The sequence below is a fragment of the Hemiscyllium ocellatum genome, chromosome 18 (genome assembly GCF_020745735.1).
Source record: "Hemiscyllium ocellatum isolate sHemOce1 chromosome 18, sHemOce1.pat.X.cur, whole genome shotgun sequence".
NCBI lineage: Eukaryota > Metazoa > Chordata > Chondrichthyes > Orectolobiformes > Hemiscylliidae > Hemiscyllium > Hemiscyllium ocellatum.
Window position 1 is genome coordinate 35,846,227 of NC_083418.1, and position 13,018 is coordinate 35,859,244.

Sequence of the window (13,018 nt, forward strand, 5' to 3'; positions counted from 1 at the left end):
AATTTAAAATAATGATTCTTAACTACAAGCTCCTGTGTCCCCTGAACTCTGTCCACTGCAATACTCTGCCAAGTTCATTCTAATAATGTTGCTTCGATCAAAGGTTGGTCAAGGAGATGGTTAATTAGCTTGGCAAAGGAGAGGTGGTGATATTGTGATATCATCATAAGTAATCTAGAGCCCCAGTTTATTCTTCTGGGCATGTGCTTCAAATCCAACCATGGCAGATGTTGAAATTTGAATTCAACAAAAAGTCTGGAATTAAAAAACTTGTCCATTGATGATCATCTAACTATTGTCAATTGTTGTTTAAAAACCCATCTAGTTCACTAATTTTGTTTAGTAATAAGAAGTACTATCTTTAATTTGTTTACCTATATATGACCTAATAGCCACAACAATGTAGTTGACTCAATAGCCCTCTGAAATTCCCTATCAAAATCATTCCAAAGCCTGAAGCAAGATATTAAACTGAATGAACCATCCAGCATGCATTGGAAACAACAATGTTTAATTCAGCCCTGTCAACACTCAGAAGTCCTTACTAACATCTGGGGGCATGTACCAAAATTGAAAAGGCAATTGGAGTTGTACATTACATTTAATGTCCCAGACATCAGCTTCAATATCCCTGGGTACATCCTGTCCACCGAACAGGACAGAGTTGGCAACGTAATCACGTACAATTGGGAGGGAACTGCCTTTAGAGTCCTCAACAATGACTATCAATAAAAAGGTTTCCAGAAAGTTTCAAGATGCTAAATCAAACATGGATAAGGAACCCTCCTACTGATTAACTTCTAGTCATGCCTGTAGCCAACAAAGACAACACTGACATTTACCCTGAGATGGGGAAAATTACTCAGGTATGTCCTATCCACAAAAAAAGCAGAATACATCCAACCTGACCAATTAATGACTACTCTTGATTGTCAGCAAAGTGATGGAAGGACCATTGTTCAACAATAAACTGCTCAATTCCAGTTCCACCATGCCCACTAAACTCGTGACGCCATTGCAGATTTCATCCAAACATGGACAAAAGAGTTGAACTCCAGGGGTTGAGTTAAGAGTTATTGCCTCCTACTCAAGGTAGCATTTAATCAACTCTGGCAACAAACAGTTGTAGCCAAACTTGAATTAAAGGGAATCAGAGAGAAAATTCTTTGTTGGTTGGAGTCACACCTGATGTGAGGAAAAAGAGCAATAATAAAAGATATAAGAGAGTAATTGGAGCATATGAACATTGAAAGCTTGCTCTCCATTTACAGATGCCATCAATGGCAGCACAAATATGGAGCATAGAATACAAAAGCAAAAAGGAAATACATATCTTCTATAACACCTCTGTTATGCTTCATATGATGTCCTATGTACTGGCTGCTGTTTCAAAAGGTACTTAAAAACAATAGAAAAAATGCAATGTCGATTTAATTGAATATTGCAAGAGTTGCAAGGATTCACAGATATGAATAGAAACTTCAAAGTAAGGGTTTCTTCAACAGGTTTCTTCAATAATGTTCAACATTATTATTAAATTTCAAGCTACTCCATATAAATTAAGAAAAACAATTAACCATTAAGGCCATGAGTCAGTTTGTTGGTTTTGCAATGCTTATAATTGCTCTAACAAAGACACTGTGACATAGCTGTAATGTAAATCAGAAAGTAACTTCATCATTTATCTTCAGGTCCCTTTACCATGATTTGTCAAATATGATGACCCAAGGGAACAATAATTCCTGATCAAGTAATTTATTAAAACAAATTTACGACTTTAATAAACTTGTTCGAGACTATTTCGAAGTGCCCTCGTTTAACAAGTTTCCAACATCTTTATTTGCATCTTGTACATTGTATTTTCGATTGTTCTTCAAAAAATTACATACAAAATAGAAATGACTTCTAGTTTAACAGACTTCTGTCAGAATGATTCATTCCTTTGCATTCTAAACCATGAGAGATGTGCAAATTTAGAGCTTTATCTACACCTGTTTTTCTATCTATTTGGACAGTTGTGTAGCATGTCAACCCAATTCTCATTTGTAGCTGCTATAGTTTTTGTCATCAATAGCATTCACATTATTGTTATTTGTGTGAATTTATGTTGCCCAGTTTCTGCCCATGCCATTGAACTAAAATGAGTGTGATTGGGTCATGAATGGCACCGTGAGAGTCTCTGAGTATGACCTATAATTTCGCTGCATTCTTCTTGATCATTCTCCAGAAACCATATGGTTGACTATGCTATTTTCTTCCAATGGCTCTCTGTTGCCTGGCTAAGTGGGATAGTCCAAATTTCTTTTTGTTACCTATCCAATTGTACAATGAGTATTTCCAGTAACAGCTCTACTTTTCACTTTTGCATCATAACCTCTGAAATCTCTGAGGGTCTAACCTTACATCCCATCCCCATCTCATTTACATTCTCACCCTCCGTGGCATTACTAAAAATTATGGTATCATCTCCCATACACATGTTGACAGATACCCATCTTCCACAACCTATCTAGATCCTACTACTATCTCATGTTATCAGCTTGTTTGTCCAAAGTCCAATTGTAGATGAGTTGTAATTCCCACTAGATAAATATTAGGAAGATCAAAACTGTTGATGTTGCTGATCATCTGCAGAAATTATTCTGAAGAACCATTCTGAAGAAGGGTGACTGCACTTGAAATATTAACTCTGCTTTCTCTCAACAGATGCTGCCAAACCTACAGAGTTTATCCAGAAATTTCTGTTTTTGTTTTTGTCAATGCAGTCCACCCTTTGCTTGCAGTCTCAGGCTCCACAAAATATCTGTGTCCGACTTGATCATGAGATGAGCCTCAGAACTCACATCCAATCCATCACAAGGAATCCATATTTTCATTTCTTTAACATCACCCATTTTTATTCATGCCTCAGATGACCAGCTGCTAAAATACTTATTCATGCTCTTGACATCTCCAGGCTCAACAATCATAATCTGTTGCCAGCATCCTCTCTTCCACCCTCTATAAGCAATCTCATCCAAAATGTTGCTCCATATATCCTCACTTGGAATAGGCCCCACTCACTCATTACCTTTGTGCTCATTGACTTTAATAGGCTCTGCATTTTCAATTGCTCCCCTTTTTCTAATCTTTGTGTTTTAATCCCTCCATGGCTTTGTTCCTTCTTATCTGTGACATTTCCTACCCTCCTTTCAGACCCTTCATAAAAGTTAAACTCTTGGTTAGGTATTTAGCCATCATTTCTTATATTTTTCCTTGTCTTGGTATCTATTCTTATTCTTGTTATTTGTGAACCTTGGGCTGTATCTTACACTAAGGTGCTGCATAAATGTTAGTCTTTGCTGAGTCATATTCACTCTGTAAAGAACATAAATATTCCCAAAAAAGAGTTCTTTACCATCATTTTTCTAGAATATATTGCTTATTAATTCTAAATTTTCTTTTCTAACTTCTGTATTTGAAACAACATTTCATCAACTAAATAGTTATGTTATGTTTTGGAACAATATTTTCACAGAAATTGTGTAACAGTTTCAGAATCATTTCCCTTATTTTCACTCCTGAATCTTATAAGTACGCTGTTGTTATGACACGGAGACAGAAAACTGAACCAAATCAGTCTACCTCTGTCTCCAACAAATTTAAAACCTTCAAAGAACCTAATATATTGACCCCAAGTCCCTCAGCAGACTTTTTGAATAACTTATCCCAAACTCTGTGAATAATCAATTCCGTATACCAGTTTGTATCTTAAAGAAAAGACTAAAGAAAAAACAATTTACGAATAATGTAGTGACTTTAGCTGAGTTAAATTAAACAGCAAAGCAATCTAGTTAATATCCATGCTTTAAAAACCCAAAACCTTGTTTTCAGCCTCATTCACACAAAAACAAATGGACAAATAAACACAGTTAAGGAATAAATAAAGGAAAATAACTAAGTATTACTTAAGTGGTTCTCACAATGCTAATTTCAACATGCAAAGATTGTGGTTTGCTGTTGATTTTCTAAAGCTGTCAATTAGAATCCCCTTCACAGTTCATTCAGGTAAGACCATAAGACATAGGAGCAGAAATTAGGCCATTCAGCCCCAATCCGCTCTGCCATTCAATCAAGGCTGATAAGTTTCTCAACCCCATTCTCCTGCTTTCTCCCCATAACCTTTGATCTTCTCGATAGTCAATCTATCTCAGTCATAAATATACTCAATGACCTGGCCTCCACAGCCTCCTGTGGTATTGGATTCCTTAGATTCATAATCCTCTGACTGAAGAAATATCTCTTTATTTCCATTCTAAAAGGTCTTCCTTTTACTCTAAGGCTATGCCTTCAGGTCCTAATCTCTCCTACCAATGGAAACATCTTCTCAACATCCACTCTGTAAAGGCAGTAATACTTATAACATAGATCTCTAGGTTCTGACTTTGCAAGAGCTGCTCATGCGATGTTAGGCAGGGAGAATTCAAGTCTTCATGCAATGGCACCAACAGCCAGATTCCTTTTCTTCAGAAAATGTAATCTAAAACCCAATTCAAACTTCAACCACTCCCTAACAAACATGAGGTTCCAGTTACCATTCAACATCTGTCATTTGCCAGTCTTGTTGGAATGAATCCTTTACTTATTAATAGCCAACTTCCACTATCTGTTTAAACATGATGCTCTTTCCCGATGACAAAGCATCTGCAGAACCCTTTGATCAGGAACCAACTTGCAATTGACCTTGTCTCACAATAAGCAAATGCTTATTTGGTCTGTTTTCTTTTTGACACAAGCTGTTACCCATAGTCCAAAACTATCTTTAGCTCACATTTCCAAGCTCACAGCTCCAAACCAAAACTGATAAAAGAATAAAATAAACAATACAAAAAACAATGTGGGCTCTAACACGCATCTTTGGTCCCTACATACATATATACAAGTTAATATTTCTAAATCATTATAATTTTTCTGAAATCTTATCATTGTTCTGAAAAGCAAAAATCTTTTGCGCACGCTCGAACTTAAGGATGTATGATTAAATTTAACACTTCCCATTGGAATTTTACTTTGTATGGTTTCATCATAGCTTTGACTTAGCATATGACTAGACTGCAGAATAATTTAATTGTCAATAGATTCAGGGACAGAACGTTCAGCAGCAGTTGATTGTTCAACAAGCTGCATTTATATAACATCAAGGGCACTTTATTGTAAACATGGCTATGGTGCTTTATAATGCATTGAAAAAGAAAAGTTGACATGAAGTCATGGAAGGAGACATTAAGGATAATCAAAAGCTTGCACATGGAGGTAGGTTTTAATGAGGTCCTTAAAGGGAGAATTTTACATGAGGTTTGAATGTGATGTATTTACCTCTAGAGTCTTAAATCAGAGCAAAGATAAATATGAGACTATGGGGATAAGTTAGTGAGGGTGGATTGAAAAACTACTAAACATCTAACAGATTTTTTGGAATGAGGCTTCTATTCCAATGGATTAAGAATTGGTTAAGAGACAAAAAGCGTAGAGTATGAATCAATGGATCATTCTAACAGTGGCAAGCTGTCAGTAGTGGGACATTGCAAGGGTTGGGACTACATTTATAATTGTTTGCAATCTATATAAGCAAGTTGGATATGGGGACCAATTGGAATATTTTTAAATTTGCTGATGACACCAAGTAGGGTGGGAATGTAAGTTGTGAGGAGGCAACAAGAAGGTCACAAGAGATTTTGGATGAACTAAGTGAATAAACTAATATATGTCAGATAGAATATTTTTAAAATAAATATGACATTATTCACTTTGGTAGAAAAATAAACAAAAGACAGGATATTTCTTAATTGGTGAGCAGTTCACACGTGTGAGAGATAAAATGGGTCTGGATGTTCTTATTCATGAGACATGAAAATCTAGCATTCAATTAGGAAGGAAAATGTAGGAGGTCTCATTAGTAATTTTGTAGACATCATGAAAACTGGTGGAGTTGTTGATAGAGAGGAAGAGTGTCAAAGGATACAGCAGGATATAGATTACTTGGAAAGTTGGGCAGAGAAATGGCAGATGGAGTTTAATCCAGATATATCTTAAAACACCTAAAGGTGGATAAATACTCAGGACCTGATTGGGTCTACCCTCGAACTCCGGAGGAAGGTAAAGGAATTATTTCTGGGCCCCTTGCTGAGATATTTGTATCATTGATAGCCACTCGTGAGGTTCACTAACGTGGTGTCACTATTTAAGAAAGGGGTAAGGAAAAATCAGGGAACCTGTGAGCCTGACATCAGTGGTGAGCAAGTTGTTGAAGGGAATCCTGACGGACAGGATTTACATGTGTTTGGAAAGGCAAGGACTGATTAGGGATAGTCAATGTGGATTTGTACGTGGGAAATTATCTCACTGACTTAACTGAGTTTTTTGAAGAAGGAACAAAGATAATTGATGACGGCAGAGTGGTGGACATGATTGATATGGATTTCAGTAAGACATTCAACAAGGGTTCTCATGCTAGACTGGTTAGCAAGGTTCAGATACAGAACTGGCTCAAAGGTATAAAACAGAGGGTGATGGTGGAAGGTTGCTTTTCAGAATGAAGGCGTGTGACCAGTGATGTGCCACAGGTTTGGTGCTTTTCGTCATTTATATAAATAAATTGGATATGAATATAGGAGGTAAGGTTAGTAAATTTGCAGATAACAGCAAAGAAGGTTATAATTAATTAGGAGAAAGTGAGGACTGCATATGCTGGAGATCAGGGTCAAAGAGTATGGTGCTAGAAACACACAGCCAGTCAGGTAGCATCTTAGGAGCAGGAGAGTCGACGTTTTGAGCGTAAACCCTTCATCAGAAATGAGGCTTGTGGCTCAACAGGGCTGAGAGATAAATGGGGTTGGGGCTGAGGCAGAAGGTAGCTGGGAATGTGATAGGTAGATGAAGATGGGGATGATGGTGATAGGTCAGAGAGGAGGGTGGAACAGATTGATGGGAATGAATTGGACAGGTAGGACAGTTCAAGAGAGTGGTGCCAAGTTGGAAGGTTGGATCTGGGATAAGGTGGATGGAGGGGAAAAGAGGAAACTGGTGAAATCCACATTGATCCTGTGTGGCTAGAGAGTCCCAAGGCGGAAGATGAGGCGTTCTTCCTCCAGGCATTGAGTGGTTAGGGTTTGGCAGTGGAGGATGCCCAGGACTTGCATGTCCTTGGTGGAGGAGTAGGGTGAGTTAAAATGTTCAGCCACGAGATGGTGGGGTTGTTTCATGCATGAGTGCCAGAAATGTTCTCTAAAATGTTCTGCAAGTTGGTGTCCTGTCTTCCCAATGTAGAGGATACCACACCAGGAGTATTGACACAGTAGATGACGTGTGTAAGTACAGGTAAATCACTATTGAATATGGAAGGATTCTTTGGGGCCTTGGATGGAGGTAAGGGGGGAGGTGCGGGCACAGTTTTGCAATTCCTGCAGTGGCAGGGGAAGGTGCAGGGAGTGGTGGGTGGATTGGTGGGGGGCATGGACTTAACAAGGGAGTCGCAGAGGGAATAGTCTTTATGGAAGGCAGATAGGAATGGTCAGGGAAATATATCCCTGATGGTCTGTTGTATTGGCGGAAATTGCAGAGAATGATGTATTGTATCCAGAGGTGAGGAAAGTGGAGACTGGGGGATTCGGTCCTTGTTGCAACTGGAGGGGTGGGGTTCAAGGGAGGTGGTGTGGGAAGTGGATGAGATGCGCTGGAGGGCATCTTAGAACGTGAGGGAGGGGTAATTGCAATCTTTGAAAAAAGGAGGCCATCTGGGATGTTCTGTGCTGGAATTGGTCCTCTTGGGTGCAGATGCGGTGGGAGCAGAGGAATTGGGAATACTGGATAGCATTTTTACAGGAGGGAGGGGGGGAGATGTAGTCCAGGTAGTTGTGGGAATCGGTGGATTTTAGTGGATGTCAGTGTTAAGTCGGTCACCAGAAATGCAGATGGAGAGGTCCAGGAAGGGGAGAGAGGTGTCTGAGATGGTCCAGGTGAACTTAAGATCAGGGTGGATTGTGTTGGTGAAGTTGATGAATTGTTCAAACTCCTTGTGGGAGCACGAGCTGGCAGTGGTACAGTCATTGATGTAGCGGAGGAAAAGGTAAGGAATGGTGCCGGAGTAGCTGCAGAGGATGGACTGTTCCATGTACCTGACAAATAGACAGGCATAGCTGGGGCCCATGCGGGTGCCCATGGCTACCTCTTTGGTCTGGAGGAAGTGGGAGGATTCAAAGGAGAAATGGTTGCAGGTGACACCAGTTCAGCCAATCAAGTGAGAGTGTCAGTGGAAGGGTATTGGTTGGGTTGGCGTGAGAGGAAGAAACAGAGTGCTTGGAGGCCTTCATCATGGTGGATAGATGCGTACAGGGACTGGAGGACCATGGTGAAGATGAGGCAGTGGGGGCCAAGAAAGTTGTGGAGGTAGTGAAGGACATGGTCCCAAACATAGGTGAGGAGTTTCTGGACCCTGAGGGATAGGACGGTGTCAAGAATTGCAGAAATGTGTTTGGTCAGGCAGGAGCAGGCTGAGACAATGAGGCGAATGGGACAGCCAGGTTTGTGGATTTTGGGTAGGTGGTATAACCAGATGGAGCAGGGTTCCCGGACTATGAGGATGGAGGATTTGGGTGGGAAATCCCTTGAGGTGATAAGGTTGTAATGGACTGAGAGATGATGGCTTGATGCTGGGAGGTAAGGTTGTGGTCGGGGGCAGTAGGAAGAGGTGTCCGTGAGTTGGCACTTGGCTTCAGCGGTGTTGAGGTCGGTGTGTCACACTACCACTGAGCCCTGCTTGTCTGCAGGTTTGATGGTGAGGTTGGGGTTGGAGCAGAGAGAGTGGAAGGCCTGGTGTTGTGAGAGTGAGAGGTTGGGGTGGGTGAGGGGAGTGGACAGGTTAAGGCATTTATTTTCCCACAGTGGTTGGAAATAAAGAGTTCGAGGGCCGGTAACAGACCAGCACAGGTTGACCAGGTCAATGGGGTGTGTTGGAGGCGGGAGAAAGCATTCTTAGAGTGTGGGCATAAGTCCTGGTGGAAAAAGTAAGCCCAGAGGTGGAGGCGGCAGAAAAAGTGTTCGATGTAGCAACGCGTGGCAAAGAAGGTTATCTCAGAGTATCTTGATCAGATGGGCCAATGGGTTGAGGAGTGGCAGATGGAGTTAAATTTGATAAAGATGAGGCGCTGCATTTTAGAAAGACAAATCAAAGCAGGACTTATACACTTAATGGGAAGTTCCTGGGGAGTATTGCTGAACAGAGAGACGTTGGAGTGCAGGTTTATAGTTCCTTGAAAGTGGAGTCTCGGGTAGATAGGATAGTGAATAAGGCTTTTGGTATACTTGCCTTTATTGGTCAGTGAATTGAGTAAAGGAGTTGGTAGGTTATAGGTTGAGGCTGTAAAGGACACTAGTGAGGTCACTTTTGGAACACTGTGCAATTCTGGTCTCCCTGCTATAGGAAGGATGTTGTGCAACTTGAAAAGGTTCAGGAAAGATTTATAGGGATGTTGCCTGGTTTGGAGGGTTTGAGCTATAGGGAGAGGCTGAATACGCTGGGACTATTTTCCCTGGAGAGTTGAAGGCTGAGGGGCGACCTTATAGAGGTTTATAAAATCATGAGGGACATGGATAGGGGAAATAGACAATATCTTTTTCCTGGGATGTGGAAATCCAAAACTAAAGGTTTAAGGTCAAAGGGGAAAGATTTAAAAATGGGCAACTTTTTCACCCAGAGGGCAGTGCGTGTATGGAATGAACTGCGAGAGGAAGAGACGGAGGATGGTACAATTACAATATTTAAAAGGCATCTGGATGGATATCTGAATAAGAAGGGCTTAGAGGGATATGGGCCAAACACTGGCAAATGGACTAGATTAATTTAGGATATGTGGTTGGCATGGACGAGTTGGACCACAGGGTTTGTTTCCTTGCTGTACATCTCTATGACTCTAAGTGTGAGGACATGCCCTTTTGGAGGTCAAATATCAGAAGAAAATATACAGTAAAGGGCAGGACTCTAGGAGCATTGATATAAGGAAAGATCTTGGGGTACAAGCTCCGGGAAAGTGTCAGAAGGTATATGGCATTCTTGCTTTCATCAGTCAAGGCATTGAGTATTGGCAAAGTCAGCAAAACATGTTGCAGCTGGATAAAACTGTAGTTTACAACACATTTGGAGTATTGTGTCTAGTTCTGGTCATCACACTAAGCGTAGTGTGTGGTGGTTTTGGAGATGGTGCTTGGATTGGAGTGTATTAGCTACAAGGAGAGGTTAAACAAACTTGGATTGTTTTTGATACAGCATCAGAGTCTGAGGGTCAACCAGATAGAAGTATATTGAATAACGAGAGGCATGGATAGGGTGGATAGTTGGAATCTTTTCCCAGAGTGGAAATGTGAAATACTAGGGGACATAAGTTTAAGGAGAGAGGGATAAAGTTTAAAGTAGACGTTTGAGAGAATTTTTTTACACAAATGATGGTAGGTGACTGGAATGCACTGCCAGCAGAGGTGGTAGAAGTGGATATGATAGCAATGTTTAAGAGACATTTCGACAGACACATGGATAGGCAGGGAATAAAGGAATGCAGACCATGTGCAGGCAGATGGGATTAGTTTACAATGACATCATGATCAACACTGACAAAGTGGGCCAAATGGCCTGTTCATCCACTGTACTCTTCTACGTTATCTTTAATGTAAAGCAGTATGTTGGTATTCATTGCAAAGGGATTGGAGTACAGAAATAAATATGCCATCCTATGGTTGTATATATAGCCATGTTGCAACCTGAGCTGGAAAATTGTATACAATTTTCATCTTTCTATCTAAGGAAGGATATGCTTGTCAAAGAGGGAGTGCAATGGGGATTCACCAGATTAATTCCTTGGATGACAGGATTGTGTTGTAAAGCAAGAATGAGGAAACTGGGTCTTTACATTCTGGTGTTTAAAAGATCAAATATCTCATTAAAGCTTACAAAATCTTGTATAGGGCATGACAAAATGGATATAGATAGAATGTTTTCCCTGCTTTGTGACTCTTGAATCAGAGAAACAATCTCAGGGAAAGGGGCAGACCATTTAAGATTGAGATGGGGAGGAATTCTTCACTAAGTGGTTGGTGAATCTTTGGAACTGTGTGCCCCATAGGGCTGTGGAATCTCAATCATTGAACAGATTCAAGACAGAAATTTATGGATTTCTGTAGACAACTGACATTGAGGGATATGTCAATTGTGTTGGAAAGTGACATTGTCAAGATGATCAGCCATGATCTGGTTTGGTGGGGCAGACTTGATGGGCTCAATGACGTACTCTTATTCAAATGTTCCAAAGTGGCATATAAACCTGAAGAGCAAGACTTGTTAACAGTATTAGCATACAGGGAGCAGGAAGGCAAGTAAGGTGAGCAGCAAAAATGAGAACAGGATTGAGAGTACAGGAAGAAATATCATGGACATGATGAGGGCAGAGATGTGGGCGGCACGGTGGCACTGGTGGGCGGCACGGTGGCACAGTGGTTAGCACTGCTGCCTCACAGCGCCTAAGACCCGGGTTCAATTCCCGACTCAGGCGACTGACTGTGTGGAGTTTGCACGTTCTCCCCGTGTCTGCGTGGGTTTCCTCCAGGTGCTCCGGTTTACTCCCACAGTCCAAAGATGTGCGGGTCAGGTGAATTGGCCATGCTAAATTGCCCGTAGTGTTAGGTAAGAGGTAAATGTAGGGGTATGGGTGGGTTACGCTTCGGCGGGTCGGTGTGGACTTGTTGGGCCGAAGGGCCTGTTTCCACACTGTAAGTAATCTAATCTAATCTAAACAGTTTAAATAGATGCCATAAGGAGAGAAACTAGAGAAGGACTCAAAAACATGAAAAAGAGCAGTCAACCATGATTGATTCAGCATTGTATAAAGTTCAAAGAAAAAGTATATAAAGTAGCCTGAATTAGCTGTAAATCTGAGAATTGGGAAGTTTTTCGAACACAGCAAAGGAGCAGGACCAAGAAACTGATAAGGAAAGGAAGAATATAATACGATTGCAATCTATTAAAAAACATGAAATAGATAGTAACAACATTTGCAAGGACATAAAAAGAAATTGTTTTGTTTCAGATGAATGTGGATCCATTATAAGCAGAATCAGGAGAAGTTATAATGAGGAATAGAGAAAAAGCAAAGAAGTTAAATGATTACTTTGTGACAGTTTTCACTAAGTTACAAAAAATCTCCCAGAGTTAAAGATCCAAATGATAAAGGAGAATGAGAAATTGAAGGAAATTAGTATTTGTAAGAATATTTGTTAGAAATTAATGGCGCTGAATGTTAAGAAGTTCCCAGGACCTGATACTCAATGTCACAAAGGTAGATAGTCAATGGTAGTTATCTTCCAAAATTCCACAGATTCTGAAGTAATTACTATTGATTGAAAGTTTGTAAATGCCATTCAACTATTTAATAAAGTAACGAGGAAAATAATTGTGCACTACACAAGCATCAGTCTTAATCAGTAGTATGAAAAATACTAAAATCAATCATATAATGACATGATAAATGGATCCTGAATAAAAATTATCTGTTTGGGCATTGCCAGAATTGATTATAATAAAGGACTGGCTAAAACACACAAAACAGGAAGTAGGAATAACTGAGTCATTTTCATGTTAGCAGACTGCGAATCGTGAGGCAACGTAAGGATCAGTACTTGAGCCCCAGCTGTCACAATATATGTCAATGATTTGGATATGGGGACCAAATGTAATATTTGCAAATTTGCATATGTTACAAAGCTAAGCAAGAATGTGTATTGTGAGGAAGATATAAATCATTTTCAAGAGAATTTCCTCATGCTTAGTAATTGGACAAGAACATGGCAAATGGAATATAATGTGGAAAAATGTAAGGTTATCCTTTGAGAGGAAAAACAGATATCCAGAATATTTCTAAATAGTGAGAAGTTGGACCTTGTCAATAAGTCACTGAAGGCTACTAGAAAAGCTGATGGAATGTTGGCCTTTATTGCA